General features: G+C 33.9%; 1 protein-coding gene across 2 annotated transcripts in view; it reads left to right on the top strand.

Annotated features, from left to right (window-relative positions):
• The window catches only part of LOC127067038 (dual specificity protein phosphatase 10-like), a 43,790-nt gene that overhangs the window by 25,208 nt on the left and 5,164 nt on the right, over positions 1–13,418 (top strand). The window lies entirely within an intron of this gene.

The following is a 13,418-nucleotide window of genomic DNA, read 5'->3' on the forward strand; positions in this document are numbered from 1 at the left end:
GTTTCTAATCTCGCCTTCCTTCCCGAGTTAGTTCTTCTGGGTCGTCAAAGCGTCGAATCACGAATGCCTCGGTTGCTTACTTTCTCTCTGACTCACCGCGGCCTCCTCGAGTCCGTCATCGCTGTCGTTGTATTGTCGTCGTCACCGTGTCGTTCACTTCTATTCACTTGTTTCTGAATCCAAATAATTGTCGAATTCAACGAGAAAATCGATAAGAAACGATCAAAAAAATATGAAGATTCATTTATCTTAATCAAACATAGCAAAAGTTTTTTTTAACGATATATAATACGCGATGATATATAATACTCGATGATATATATTATATATAATACATCTTTTTTCTATATCGTAACAAATAAAAATTTTCTGACGTGCAATACGGTGGACATTTTGATTGGTATCGAGCGAAAGTAGAATAATCAGAGCGGAACAGAAACTTCTTCTATCGAGTAGAGTATATATCTATCATTATTTTTCGAATGATTAAATTTTTATACAAGAACTCGGAAAAAATAAATTTTATTATATATATTATATTATATTATATTATATTATGTTATATATATATATATATAATTACATATATATTATATATTATTATATTATATTATATTATATCAAAGTCGAATTTGAAAAATACCGATAGATCGAAAAGAAAGACTCACTCGAATAAATTCGTCATAAATTCTCTCGAGAAATTCGTGATGGAAGGAAATCATGGAGAAAGAAATTCAAACGCGTCTTTTTGTCTTATTTAAATAAAAAGATACGAAGATTAACGCAACTTCTCGCATATTCTCTTGCTTTTTTGACTTGGAAGTAAATTAGCATCGGCGTGTATCGACGTGTATCGGCTCTAAAAGCAAAAGGCAGCTTCGGTATCTGGTAAATATCTGTGAGAAAAGTGAGGTCACCGACTGAATGGGACCCAAATTCGTTAGCTATACTATCGATATAGCTTTTCCATATCTCCCGTCTTTATCCGATTATTATCTTCGCAAAAATTAATGAATATAATGTGGGGATTTAATGATGGACCTTTTCGGAATCGAGAAAAATAAGAAGAAAGAAAAGAAGAGGAAAGACGTGAGAGGAAAAGTGCTAATCGTATCACACTCTCGATGCTTCTTTCGATTTTTATTAATGAGAGAAGGATGAATCATCGAACAACTACTAATTCTTGTCACGTGGAAAGAAAAAATAATAACAACAGCTTTGAAATGAATATTCTTGAAGGAAATGACGAACGATTTTGCAAATGATTTCTTTTGCGATCTTTCAGTTAAGTGAAAAGTAGTTTCACGTAGAAGCCTTGTCATATTTATAAGAAGAAAATCAAGAAAAAGTAAGTAATACAAGTGTTATAAAGTGGAATATAAAATAGAAACACGAGAGTAAAGCTCGCGTTAGTTAATCATTGATTCAGGTGCAAGTAAAGACATTAGCATTCTTGGTCGTAACTTGTGTGTACAAGTATATATATATAGGTACACATGGATCAGAGAAACAGGTCGATACTTTACAATGGAAAGTTTAACGCATAAGAAAGAGAGAGAGAGAGAGAGAGTGAGAGAGGAGAGAGAGAGAAAGAGAGAAAGAAAAAAAGACAGACGGACGGACAAACAAACAAAAAAGAGGAAGATCGATTGTGTTTAGGAAGAGCCGATCGATCGAAAGTCCGGGATATCGAAGAACGAAGAAAGAACTACAACATGCCATTGGAATGCCGCCCATTGGTGCAGACCTGTACAAACGAAGAAGGAGCAAGAGAACTCGTGGAGAGGTTATAAGAAGGAGGGAAAAGGATTGTAGCTTGCTTTCCTCGCACGGCCTTCACACCTTCGCCTCGTTTCACCTCACCTCACCTCACTTCACCTTACCTTACCACGCCTCACCTCACCTCATCTCACCTTACCTCGCCTCGCCTCACCTCACCTCACCTCACCTCACCTCACCTCACCTCACCTCACATCACCTCACCGCCTTTTGCCATATCTTGCCTCTCGTTCTGTTCTTCACGCAACTATAGATCGTACACGTTCCGCCTATGTATATATAGGTCCGTGTATGTGTGTGTCGAAGGGAACGCAGTCGACTTACCGGTAAAGAAGGTTGTGCTACGACGACGACGACGACGACGACGACGACGACGATGCACGATTTCTACATCAGCACTTGGTAGTCTATACAGTCGGAAGATCACTCGAAATTCGAACTTCACCTATTTTTTATTCCTAATAATCATTTAATCGACTGATTAATCTCTCCATGTGTCATCGATTCCGCATTGACTTCATAGAATTTATCAGTTCTGTCATAGATATGTATAATATAAAAATGAACTTTTTTCGAACTGGTAATTGGATTTATTTTCTTATTTTTCATAAAACAAATGATATATCCGGAAAAACCGTACCTATAAAAGACAAAATTTTTACACGAATTTCATACAGCAGGATGCCAATGATGATTGGACGGCTATCATTAAAAATATGACTTCTTATAGCTTAATGATCGAACATAATTACGAATGATCTAATCACCGTGGAATAAGAAATTCTGCATAGTTACGTGACGTGCGACTAGTCTAGTGAAATTTCCGCGAAAAGGATATGCGGAGAAGATGACCAAATGTAAACGAGAAGTCAAGCAAGTAGAAGCAAACGTTTGTGGCGGTGCGTAAGTCTTTATTTCTTCGAAATTCGTTTCTCGAGGTCGTCGATAGATTGTTAAAACAAATGAAATTCCTATGGAATTATTGGTTCTTGTTAGCTTAAAAAGTAGAAGATATTTATACAATAGGAGCAAAACATAAATCTATTAAAAATATTAATGGATTAAATGACGATAGAAAAATTGTAAAAAAACAAAACAAAATAAAATAAAAGGAAGAAAGTTAAGCAACAGATCGTACACATCCTTATCTTTATTTCTGTATTCTTTTATTTAAACTATTTTGAATAATATTCTATATACAGAAAAGAAAGAAAAAGATTATTCGAGCGATCCATAAGATAAAAATCGATGATTCTTCGGTGGAACCTTTTCGTATTGATTTTTCTCAGAAAATCAGAAAAACTAATTAAACTTTACACGATAAAGTGGCAAAAAACGTTTAGTCCATGTTACATCGATTAGATACGATACATTATATATATATATATATATATATATATATATATATATATATATGTATATGCATATGTATATATATGTATATGTATGTATGCATTTACCTATACACGAACTTATTTCTCATTATTACTAGTGTTAGCAATCTTTTGACACGAAATAATTATTCGAAAATATACTTTCCTTGTCGTAAACTAGTCATAACTTTTCTCTCGCTTGACGTACAAATTGTATTTTTGTATCGATTGACGTACTATCACGTATTTCAAACGCAAGGTGAGAATATTTTCTCTAAGAACATATTTTGCCACTTATCGTGCGTAACAATGCGATGTCGATATTACATCGAGCTCGATAAACATATACGCAGCCTGAGGCTATTCCTAATGATCGCAATTTTTCGTATTCCGCTTGAAAATATTTATATCGAGTAACGAAAGTATCTGAACGTTAAATAAAATTTTATAACTATCTCTAAATCTAGATAAACCTAATTTTAGGATCGATTCAAGTCCGATGAGTAGAAGATGATAAGATCTGCAAAATAGATGCATTTATAAAAAAAAAAGTCGATAAAAATTTGTTATTATTTCTTTATCGTCGCTACTAATTAAAAATTACTAATTTTACACAATTTTTAATCTGTATACACATTAATGTATAGCAAGTACTTACTTTGATTGATCCTTATTCGAACTAGAAAAAATTATTCATGCATGATGATTCATTCGACTTCTGGAACTGTTTATTCGACCCACTCCCAATCCCTCTAGTTTACTATTTCATTTTACAAGGAAAGAGCAGACTCTTGTAAGGTTATTATCGTTGAAATGAATCATTCGCGAGTATTTTTGTTGGAGAAGATGGTACAAGTACGGGACAGGTAAGACCACGTCCGTAACGTCCTTCGAAAACGTCGGAATTTCCTTCAGAGAGAAAAAGAACATGAGTGCCGAGCCGAGAAGTCGAGATCTACAGTTTTCTTACGATCTCTACGAGGATCCAAGATGAGTCAGAATAACTTCGATGTCGTCAGGCAACCGTCGTTATAATTCCCTAAGTTATTCGTGGCTCAAGCAGAGACAGCATGGACCGATCGCGCACGACGGCCTCGCCAAAATAAATCATCAAGAACGATCTCATTCTTTCCATTATCTTATTGTTCATTTCCAATCGTTTCTGGTTATTGCAAAATTTCGAAAATAAATATTCTCCGATAAGAGATAATTAGAAATATCAAAAAGAAAAAAAAATAGACAATAATCTTTCCAACGGACATCATTTTACTCCTTGACAAAAAAAGAAAAAAGAAAAAGAACAAGAAACGAATCGAAATGAAAACGTGACGCGCATTGAATTTCGAAATTAGATATGCACTTACTTAAAAAAAAAAGAAAAGAAAAAATAAGGAAACAAAAAATAGAGATAAAAATAAAAAAAAAATCAGCTTAAGAACACTCGACGATTATTCATTCGTCTTATCGTATCGATCGATCGAGCAACTAACAAATTCCACGAAAAGAGATGTGGGGCTTTGCTTTGCGTCTGAGAGTTCTTCAATATTCACGAAGATTTTTCCGGAGAACCAAGAAGACTTTATCTGGCGCAGTTGTCTCTTATCGAAGTCGCTTATCATTGTACTCGACCTATTCTTATCACGCTCTGCTTCCGTTCTTTTTCTTTTTCGATCGGAATGACTAAACAACGTGTACCAAACGTGGCACCTGAAAGATAAGTAGCACGATAAAAAATACGATAAATGTTTAGATATCCTGATCACCGAATAGTAAAAAAGTCGGATCTTCCGAGGTAAGAAAAAGAAGGTAGAGATAAAAGGAACGAATTTAGAACATTGAAATTTAACTTAACGCACACATACATATAGGTCATATCTGTAGTAAATTCGATAACGACAATCTTTTTACTCTAAATCTTTGTGCATTATAAAAATTAACATTATGTTGTTACTATAATCGCAATAACTCCATATTATCGATCTTTTTAAGCTTTCGACATATTATTTCAACGAAAACAAGTACATTATAATCGACCGACTTTTACATCTTCACTTCATATATGGGTGATCAATTATTCGCAAGCAATACTTTAATCCTGTATTTTGCTGAAAGCCGAAATCGATCGACGAAAGGGACAAAAAAGAAGGGAAAATTTTTTCCTTCAAAAATTCAAAAGGGGGAGCGAGGTGTTATCATTTACAAATTGGTGAAATGTCTCTGACTCACTGTCAATGCTCGTTGCCAGCTCATAGCTCTCCTTTCTTTTTCTTTCTCTCTTTCTCTCTGACCCTTACCCTCCCCTCGCTCGTTATCCCTCGTCATTTTCACCCCTCCAATTCTTTATCCGAACATCATTGAAGCTTTTGTAAAGCGTCAAAAACAACGTCGACGCGAGGTTCCGACCGAGACTAATGAAAATGTCTATCCAGAGTGTGTCGTTCTTTTTTCCGACAATAGCTGGGGAACACAATTTCCACTATCAATAAGACGATTCGATAAAAAAAAAAGAGAGAAACAGAAAGAGAGAAATACTCTTAGGTGTCAAAACCATTGATTTACGTCATCGGCATGTGCGAGATTATTGACGTCAACGATATATATTCTCCTTACTTAATAAATCTCTTCAAACCCTTTCAACGAATAAACAGACAAATAAAAAACTAGAAATGGAGTTAATCGAGAGAATGGAGTAAATCGAAGAAAAAAAATACAAAAGATTTTCGATTTTGCAACCTTTTGAAAAATTCAGAATCACGTCGCGATTCCTATTCGCCTATCGTCACCGACTAAGAATTCAGTCTCGACGATTTGATGCGTACAAAGCATTCGACAAGTCGTGCATTGTTTCCATGAGAGACAATGGATGATACTCTCCGGCTATGGTCAGTCTCCGTGCATGAATCATACCTTTTGCCATTGCAAGTTTTCTTATGCAAGATTCCGAAAAATTTATTCCTTCATTTCACGCAATTACTCTTTGTATTTCTCTCTCCCTCCCTCTCTCTCTCTCTCTCTCTCTCTCTCTCTCTCTCTCTCTCGTTCTCTCCCCCTCTCTCCTTCTCTTCCTCTCCCTCTAAATGAGAAGTCACAATATCATATTATGACAAACTTGAATGACACGAAGGTCGTTTCTTATTTGTAAATAGAGAAAGAGAGAGAGAAGCTTAGAAATCCCTTAGTCCCTATATACCTGACATATATTTACATTAGCGGAACCAAAGAATTAATAATCGATTTTGAACGAAATTAATTGGCGATTCCTCCTCAAGAAGAAAACACGTTATGTTTTCTGAAGACGTGTCATGAGAGTCAAATTAAATCTACTTCTTGTGCTCCTCTTTCATCGTTCGTCGATGTCGTCGTCGCGTCGTCGTCGGAATTATCGTCATCTTACAAATATGTAAATACATGCATAGAGGTATATCCTTTTAACTGGCGCTTTTCTAATAAAAATTCCACACGTGGAACGAAAGGGAGACAAATATTACGTATGCCATGCGTGTGATTCTCGTTAAGTGATTCATTCATGCCGGAATTCTTCACGACGATACACTGGGTCGAACTTTGTATTTGTGTGTGACATGCTTGATCCCTTTCATCTCTCTCTTTCTCTCCTTCCTCTCTCCCGCCCCCCTCTCTCTAGCACGCAAAATCACATTACTACGCTTCGCTAACATGCGGGTGTGTCGCATTTTCTTTCATTATATTAGTATGAGCATTAATACGGACACATGCTATACGAAGATTTCAACTAATTCTCTTTTTAACTGTTTATAAATATTTGTTAATTGCTCAACTCGGATGAATCAAGTAAAAACATCGATTCGTTTGATAAAGTATAAAATGAAGTGCGTTCATTTGAAAAAATCGTAAATGTTTATAATGATAGCAATTTATATTTAATTTATATTCAATCGCTTATTTACTCACGCCATCAACATATATATATATATATATATATATATATATATATATATATATATATATATATTGTAAAACTGTCGATAACATTTTCTAACATTTTAAATATATGTATTACTATGTCCATGTCAGAATATATGTACAGCGTGATTTACAATTCCAAGCATCGATCGTCAGATCGCTAAAATTTTTTACCGATTTATTAATAGTGTTAGATTATACACACACACACACGCACACATGTATATATATGTATATGACCAGACGCGTTTATGACACGTAGTTCTAAACACGATAAAGTATTTCAATTCAAATGTTGGACTTTTATGGAAATTGTCGTAGAAAATTATTATAGAAAACGATTTCAAATCTCTATTCAGAAAATCTTGTAAGAAAACAATTCTAATATCAAAACAATCTTATAGTATGATGTTTGTAATTTTGTGTTGATATTTTTTACAAATTTATTGTTATAAAAAAGATTTCGTTGAAAAAAGATAAAAGATAAAGAGACGAAGACATCAAGGAAGAAAATTTGTAAACAGTCTCAAGCACGCGTATCATGTAATACAAATGCTAGCGCCAATAATTCAGGGTCGCGTAGCAAATTACCTAGTGTGCTCCAACTGTGAGTCATGCTTAACCGCATTAAGCATCGATATCAACACAACTTTTATACTTCGATGTCGCGAACGGACATACTGTTTGCGATGAAATAAGCTTTGGAAATAAATTCTACGCGACAAAAATATCGTAATCTGTTATAATATATAATCATTTACTGTGTTCTTCGATCGATCTAACATTGCATCGAAAGAAAAAGCACAATTCAAATTTTTCATTAATTTTTGAAAAACCTTACGAGACAATGGCAATTTCCAGTGATGTCGAAGAAAAAATATCGAAAGAAATTCTTTCGGCAAACCTTATTCCGATAATTTGAATGATTTATTTACAATACAGACAATTACTATCGCACGTGGATAACAGGAAAGAACATCTTTCTTATTTATATCTTGATTCATCCAACAATTTATCATATATAAGAAAACAATCAATGAATTCCTAAACGATTATATCTTCATATTTTTAAAAATTGGGAGAAAAAGCCGTGTAACATGTAGTAAACGCGTATCATCGTGAATAATTATATATTATATTACATATATATATATATATATATATATATATATATATATTCTCGATTCATATATTACGACTTATATACCGCGACGTATAATCTTGATTACAAATGAAGTAATATAAGAATGCGCATATCAAACACGTCGACGACGATTAATCAGTTATTAAATATTCAGAGATCGTAGTATTCAGTAATTTTTCATAGCGCGACCAGCGTTGATCTTAACTCGGTTGCATTCCAATCATCGAAATTCATTTGCAATTAAATACGCATACAATTTTCAAGATAACAAATGAGAGAATCGTATTAGATCATTTTCATTGACAAAATCATTGGAATTTTACGAAATTTTTCAATAAAATCTGCGTTTATTAACGTTGAATAATCTTTGTTGCTATCCAAATGTGTGTGTGTACTTCACGTATTTCATATACATCAGAAATGATTCCATTAAAGGAACAATATAGGCACAATGATGGCGACATCAGTCATTTTTCGATATTTATCCTCCTTCTCACATAACAATTATTAAAGATGACACTATCGAGCGAGAGAGAAAGAGAGAGAAAAGAGAGAAGAAGAGAAAGAGAGAGAGAAGAACCTTAGTAGAGAAAATAAAAGGACCGATGACGTTTTGGTGTAGGGTAATAAACGTTTCGTTCTAAACATTAGTCATTAGCCTTGAAGGAATTTCCAGCCGCAGATATGTACGTAATTTTTGAAATTAAGAAAAATCATCACACGTATTTTTAATTGGAACGATCAAGTTTTCCAAGAGTTTGTTGTAAAAACAAATTAATCAAAACTGTGTTATCCATGTATCATGTAGAAAACAAAAACAAAATAGAGAATATGCTTTCTGTACATTTCGATCAAAAGATGGAAGGATATAAATATCGTTTTTATTAGATTTTTGCTGTTATTTAGGTATACATACACACATTATATTCAATAAATTATATATAATATATATACATATATATATACATACACACACACACACACACACACACACATACTATATCATTGCATTCTATCATAACATGAAAATAATTTCAATGAGAGACATCCTCGAGAATCGTAATGTACTAATATATATAGTTCTATAAACGACCATTATATTCATAGACACGAATAAACTATATTTGACACAGATACATATGTACGCCATTTATCGACGATGTCTCACGCTAGAATCTTCTATTGAAAAGGTCGTATTACCGTTCTAACCTTGGTACTCTGGGCAAGTTCTAATCCTACCCAATTCCAATATGGCGTAGACATAGCTACATATGTAAATTACCGCAAAAGTAAGGATATATTTTGAGTTAAAGATTTTTAAAAGAGAGTATATAAATACTTACATATATCGCGCATTAATGAGCTACATATTCTCACTTCATATTTAATATCGAGCACAGCTGCGTGACTGTGCCGGATTTGAAAGACTATAAATATACGTATACTTGACTGCAAATAATCGCTAGTGTCAGCTTGGAGTGACCTCATTTAATCCTCCAGAAAGTGGTCAAAGTAATGGCGATTGACATTTATACAAATTCTTTGGCATAAAATTATGTAGTATTAAAATACTTGAGTCAATGAACTTGATTTAACGGAAATTTAGTCGATTCTCTGTATTTATCGATTATTCGATTCTTCTGGAAAAAAGAAAAGATAAAAACTCGATATTTTAGTGATTGGAAAAGCAATTAGAGAGAGAGAGAGAGAGTCAACTTTGCGCGTTCTTCTTGCGTACTTTTGCATTACGGCACGCTCGACAAGGTCGCCGGGGATCTCGCGGTCGTACGAGAAAGAAAAGGAAAAAAGTAGAGAGGTGAGAAGAAGGAGAAGAAGAAGGAGAGAGAAAAGTAGGAAGCAGCACGATAAGAGAAGAAAATCCTCGAGCTTCGGCTCAGGCCGTCGTCCGTCTTCGGCCAAACTCGTGCGTCTCTGTTCGGTCGGTCGGCTTGCGACGTCACTGAACGCTCCGGCCAATGAGAAGTTAGGAGGATGATTCACGCAAGCAAGCCTCGCCATGTAACTCTCTCGTGGCTGTACGACCTGCAGTCTCCCGCCAACTAGCGTACAAACGAGTGAAGGAACGAGTAGTGTGCTTTTCAATGCGTGATACGAATCATCATATTGCAATTTTTATCTCTACACAATTATTCGTGTCTGTCTGTTTTATCATCTTTATTTTTTACCAAATGTAACTTCGTTGATCTTTTTTTATTTTTTTTATACGGCTTGTGTCAAATGGTGGGGTGAAAATTACGGAACGCAAAAAGAAAACAAATAGGGAAAGAAGACAATTTTCAAGATCATATCTAGAATCTCTGATAATTCGAAGATGAGAATCAAGAAAGATTCACCTTGTCTCGTGTTACGACTCGTACCTTTGGAAAATCTCGAACCATGGGGTAAGTTTCTTTCTTTACTCTTTCTCATAGAAAAAATAGAAAGAGTAATTTTCTAATTTTCTATTTACAAAATTGAATTGTAAAAAGGGAATCGATCTTATAAAATCATCTTCGTAATATATATTACGAAGATCTTATAAAGACTTATATAGTCATCTTCGTAATATATATTTTCCTACATGTGATATATAATCAATATGGTCGGACCTCCTGGCGCTTCGGATCGAAGAAATCCATCATGAGAACAAAGGTCAATGCGTAATATCGATCTTGGTAATTGCAATTATCGATTTATAAGATAGAAGGGTAGATTGATTAAAATATCGTTCCTTCGATCTCGATATATTATTCTTCGTGTTTTTCTTTCTTTTTTATCAACTGACTATGTTTATAAATCGTGAATTATTATTAACATATATATTTAGAATAACAAACATCTTTTAATAATCAGTTTCTCGAAAGATTTTTCCAAATTGATCATTCGCTTTTAAATAAAATTTGACTTGTTTAGAACACATTGAAAGAAGCTAAATATTTAACATTTATTTCTACGATAATAGAATTTTTTATTAAAAAATATGTTAAAAATTTACTAAGAAACGTTTGAAAAGTTACATATTCTTAGTATACTTTTTATCATAGGGGTATAGCATTCTTTGACATCATCGATGTTCGTATGACTAACATGTTCCTCTATCTCGAAGAAAACGTCGACTTTGTAGCAACGAAGAGAACGCTAACCCGGCTCTCTCGTAGTTGGACGAGCCAGCAACAGAAACAGCACACGGAGTACAATCACGCTGTCTCTCTCTCTCTCTTCCTCTCTTCTTTACCGGTGACTCAGGCCACGATAACGTCGTGTCGTGTATTTGGGTTGTAAGCTCACTCGATGAGTCGCTTCGAGCAAATTTGAGAAATGCTAGGAGAAAACGCATATCTATCGTCAAAAGATTCGTTTAATTTCAAAATCTTTCAATGTATAATAGAAGAAATAATATGTTACTTAGCTTCGTCTTTTTATTTCTGAAGTAAATAAAAAATGTTTATTATTTCTTGTATGAAAAATACTAACGCCATTTTTATACAAGAATTAATAAATGAAGAACGATAACTTACATCTCGCAGACTATATAAAATGCCTCATTGATGGTCTCGATAAGGAAAGAAAGAAAAATAAGGAAAAAAAAATATGGGCTGTTTTAGTCGACGAATGCAACAATCAAAAGACACGTATAATTAAGGAAAAAGAAGGACAAATGTATAGATAACACGTGGATTATCGTTTCTTCTCCTTTTTTTTTAAATTTCGAGGTGAAAAATATATTAATATATAAAAATAAATTCGAAACGGTAGAGAGAGATATTTTACATAGTTGAATATTATCGTTTCGTTGATCATCGACCTTGTTCTTTCGATTAGACTATCACGAAGAAGAAATCGAACGATAGGATGAGAATTGATCGTGTATAATTTTCGAGGAGGCGAGGATGTATAACGACAGAAAAGCAACTTCATAGGATAATTGAGAAAGAGAAAGGAGAGGGTGGGGAAGACGCATAATGTAATTTGCATTCTCTCTGCTTACAATGGGCCGCCGCGTGACACTACGACCCTGGACACGAACAGGACCACTAAGTAAATCGACATAGGTATATCTATAAAATATAAATAATTCTCTATCGAGAGAGAGAGAGAGAGAGAGAGAGAGAGAGAGAAAATTAGATTAGGAAAGGGTCGAAGATTATCGTTGTGTGATATATATATATATATACATATATGTTCCATTGTCCTTGAATATAAAATGCCAAAGATTAAATAGAATAGTACACACATATGTTTCTTACTAAATATTAAATCAGACCAATGTTCGACATAAAGGAAAGAAATGTGACATGTTCAGTTTGTATTTTAATAAGCTTCTAATTATCGTTTCATGGAATAATCTCTGAACAACGATTATCATGAATTCCAATAAGAAGTAGATGATTTTTCGTTTTTTTTTTTTTTTCTTTTTCTTTTTTCCCCAAGATCTATAATAATCAATAAACAATATAGCAATATACGCACATAATATTATGTGTCTGTACGGCGAAGTGAAAAACTAGAAATGTTTTGAAATATAGGATCTAGGTGTGTTTACGAATATATAAGAGAGTGAAGATAATTAGAGTTTCTATCGGTCCGAAATCGCGCCTGAAGTCCACGATACTACGCAATGCGGAAGAATGAGAAATTACTTTAGGTGTATGCAAATTACAAGTTTTTACGATAGTTCGAGAGCAATTTCAAGTTCGCAATCAATTTCGCTGGACTTTTTCGTAAGATGTAAGAATCGATATTATGTATAATATATAAAAAAGAGAAAAGGGTTTCCAAGAGTTGCACTTTCTCAAAATGCTTTTTTGAAATCTGGTGCACGTCTGTTCTTTAGACGTGTGTACCGTCTGGCAAACCTGTTCTTGGCCAACGGACAGACGCGTAACGTACTTTGAGAGACCGTTACGTATGTAGGGTGATCTCGTGCGAACGGCTCGTTCGCGAACGATAGATGTATCGATCGAAAAACAAACGTATAAACGTGAAACGTACTTCAAGGAAATTACAAGAAACTGTTGAAATATCTTGATCAAGAGTAATCAACACGGAATTTGATTTGATTTTATTTCGAATTATTAATCGTTTAAACAATCAATAATGTATGTATATACATATATGTTCCATTGTCCTTGAATATAAAATGCCAAAGATTAAATAGAATAGGGAGAATTGTAAAATTA

Source organism: Vespula vulgaris, chromosome 10, assembly GCF_905475345.1.
Source record: "Vespula vulgaris chromosome 10, iyVesVulg1.1, whole genome shotgun sequence".
NCBI lineage: Eukaryota > Metazoa > Arthropoda > Insecta > Hymenoptera > Vespidae > Vespula > Vespula vulgaris.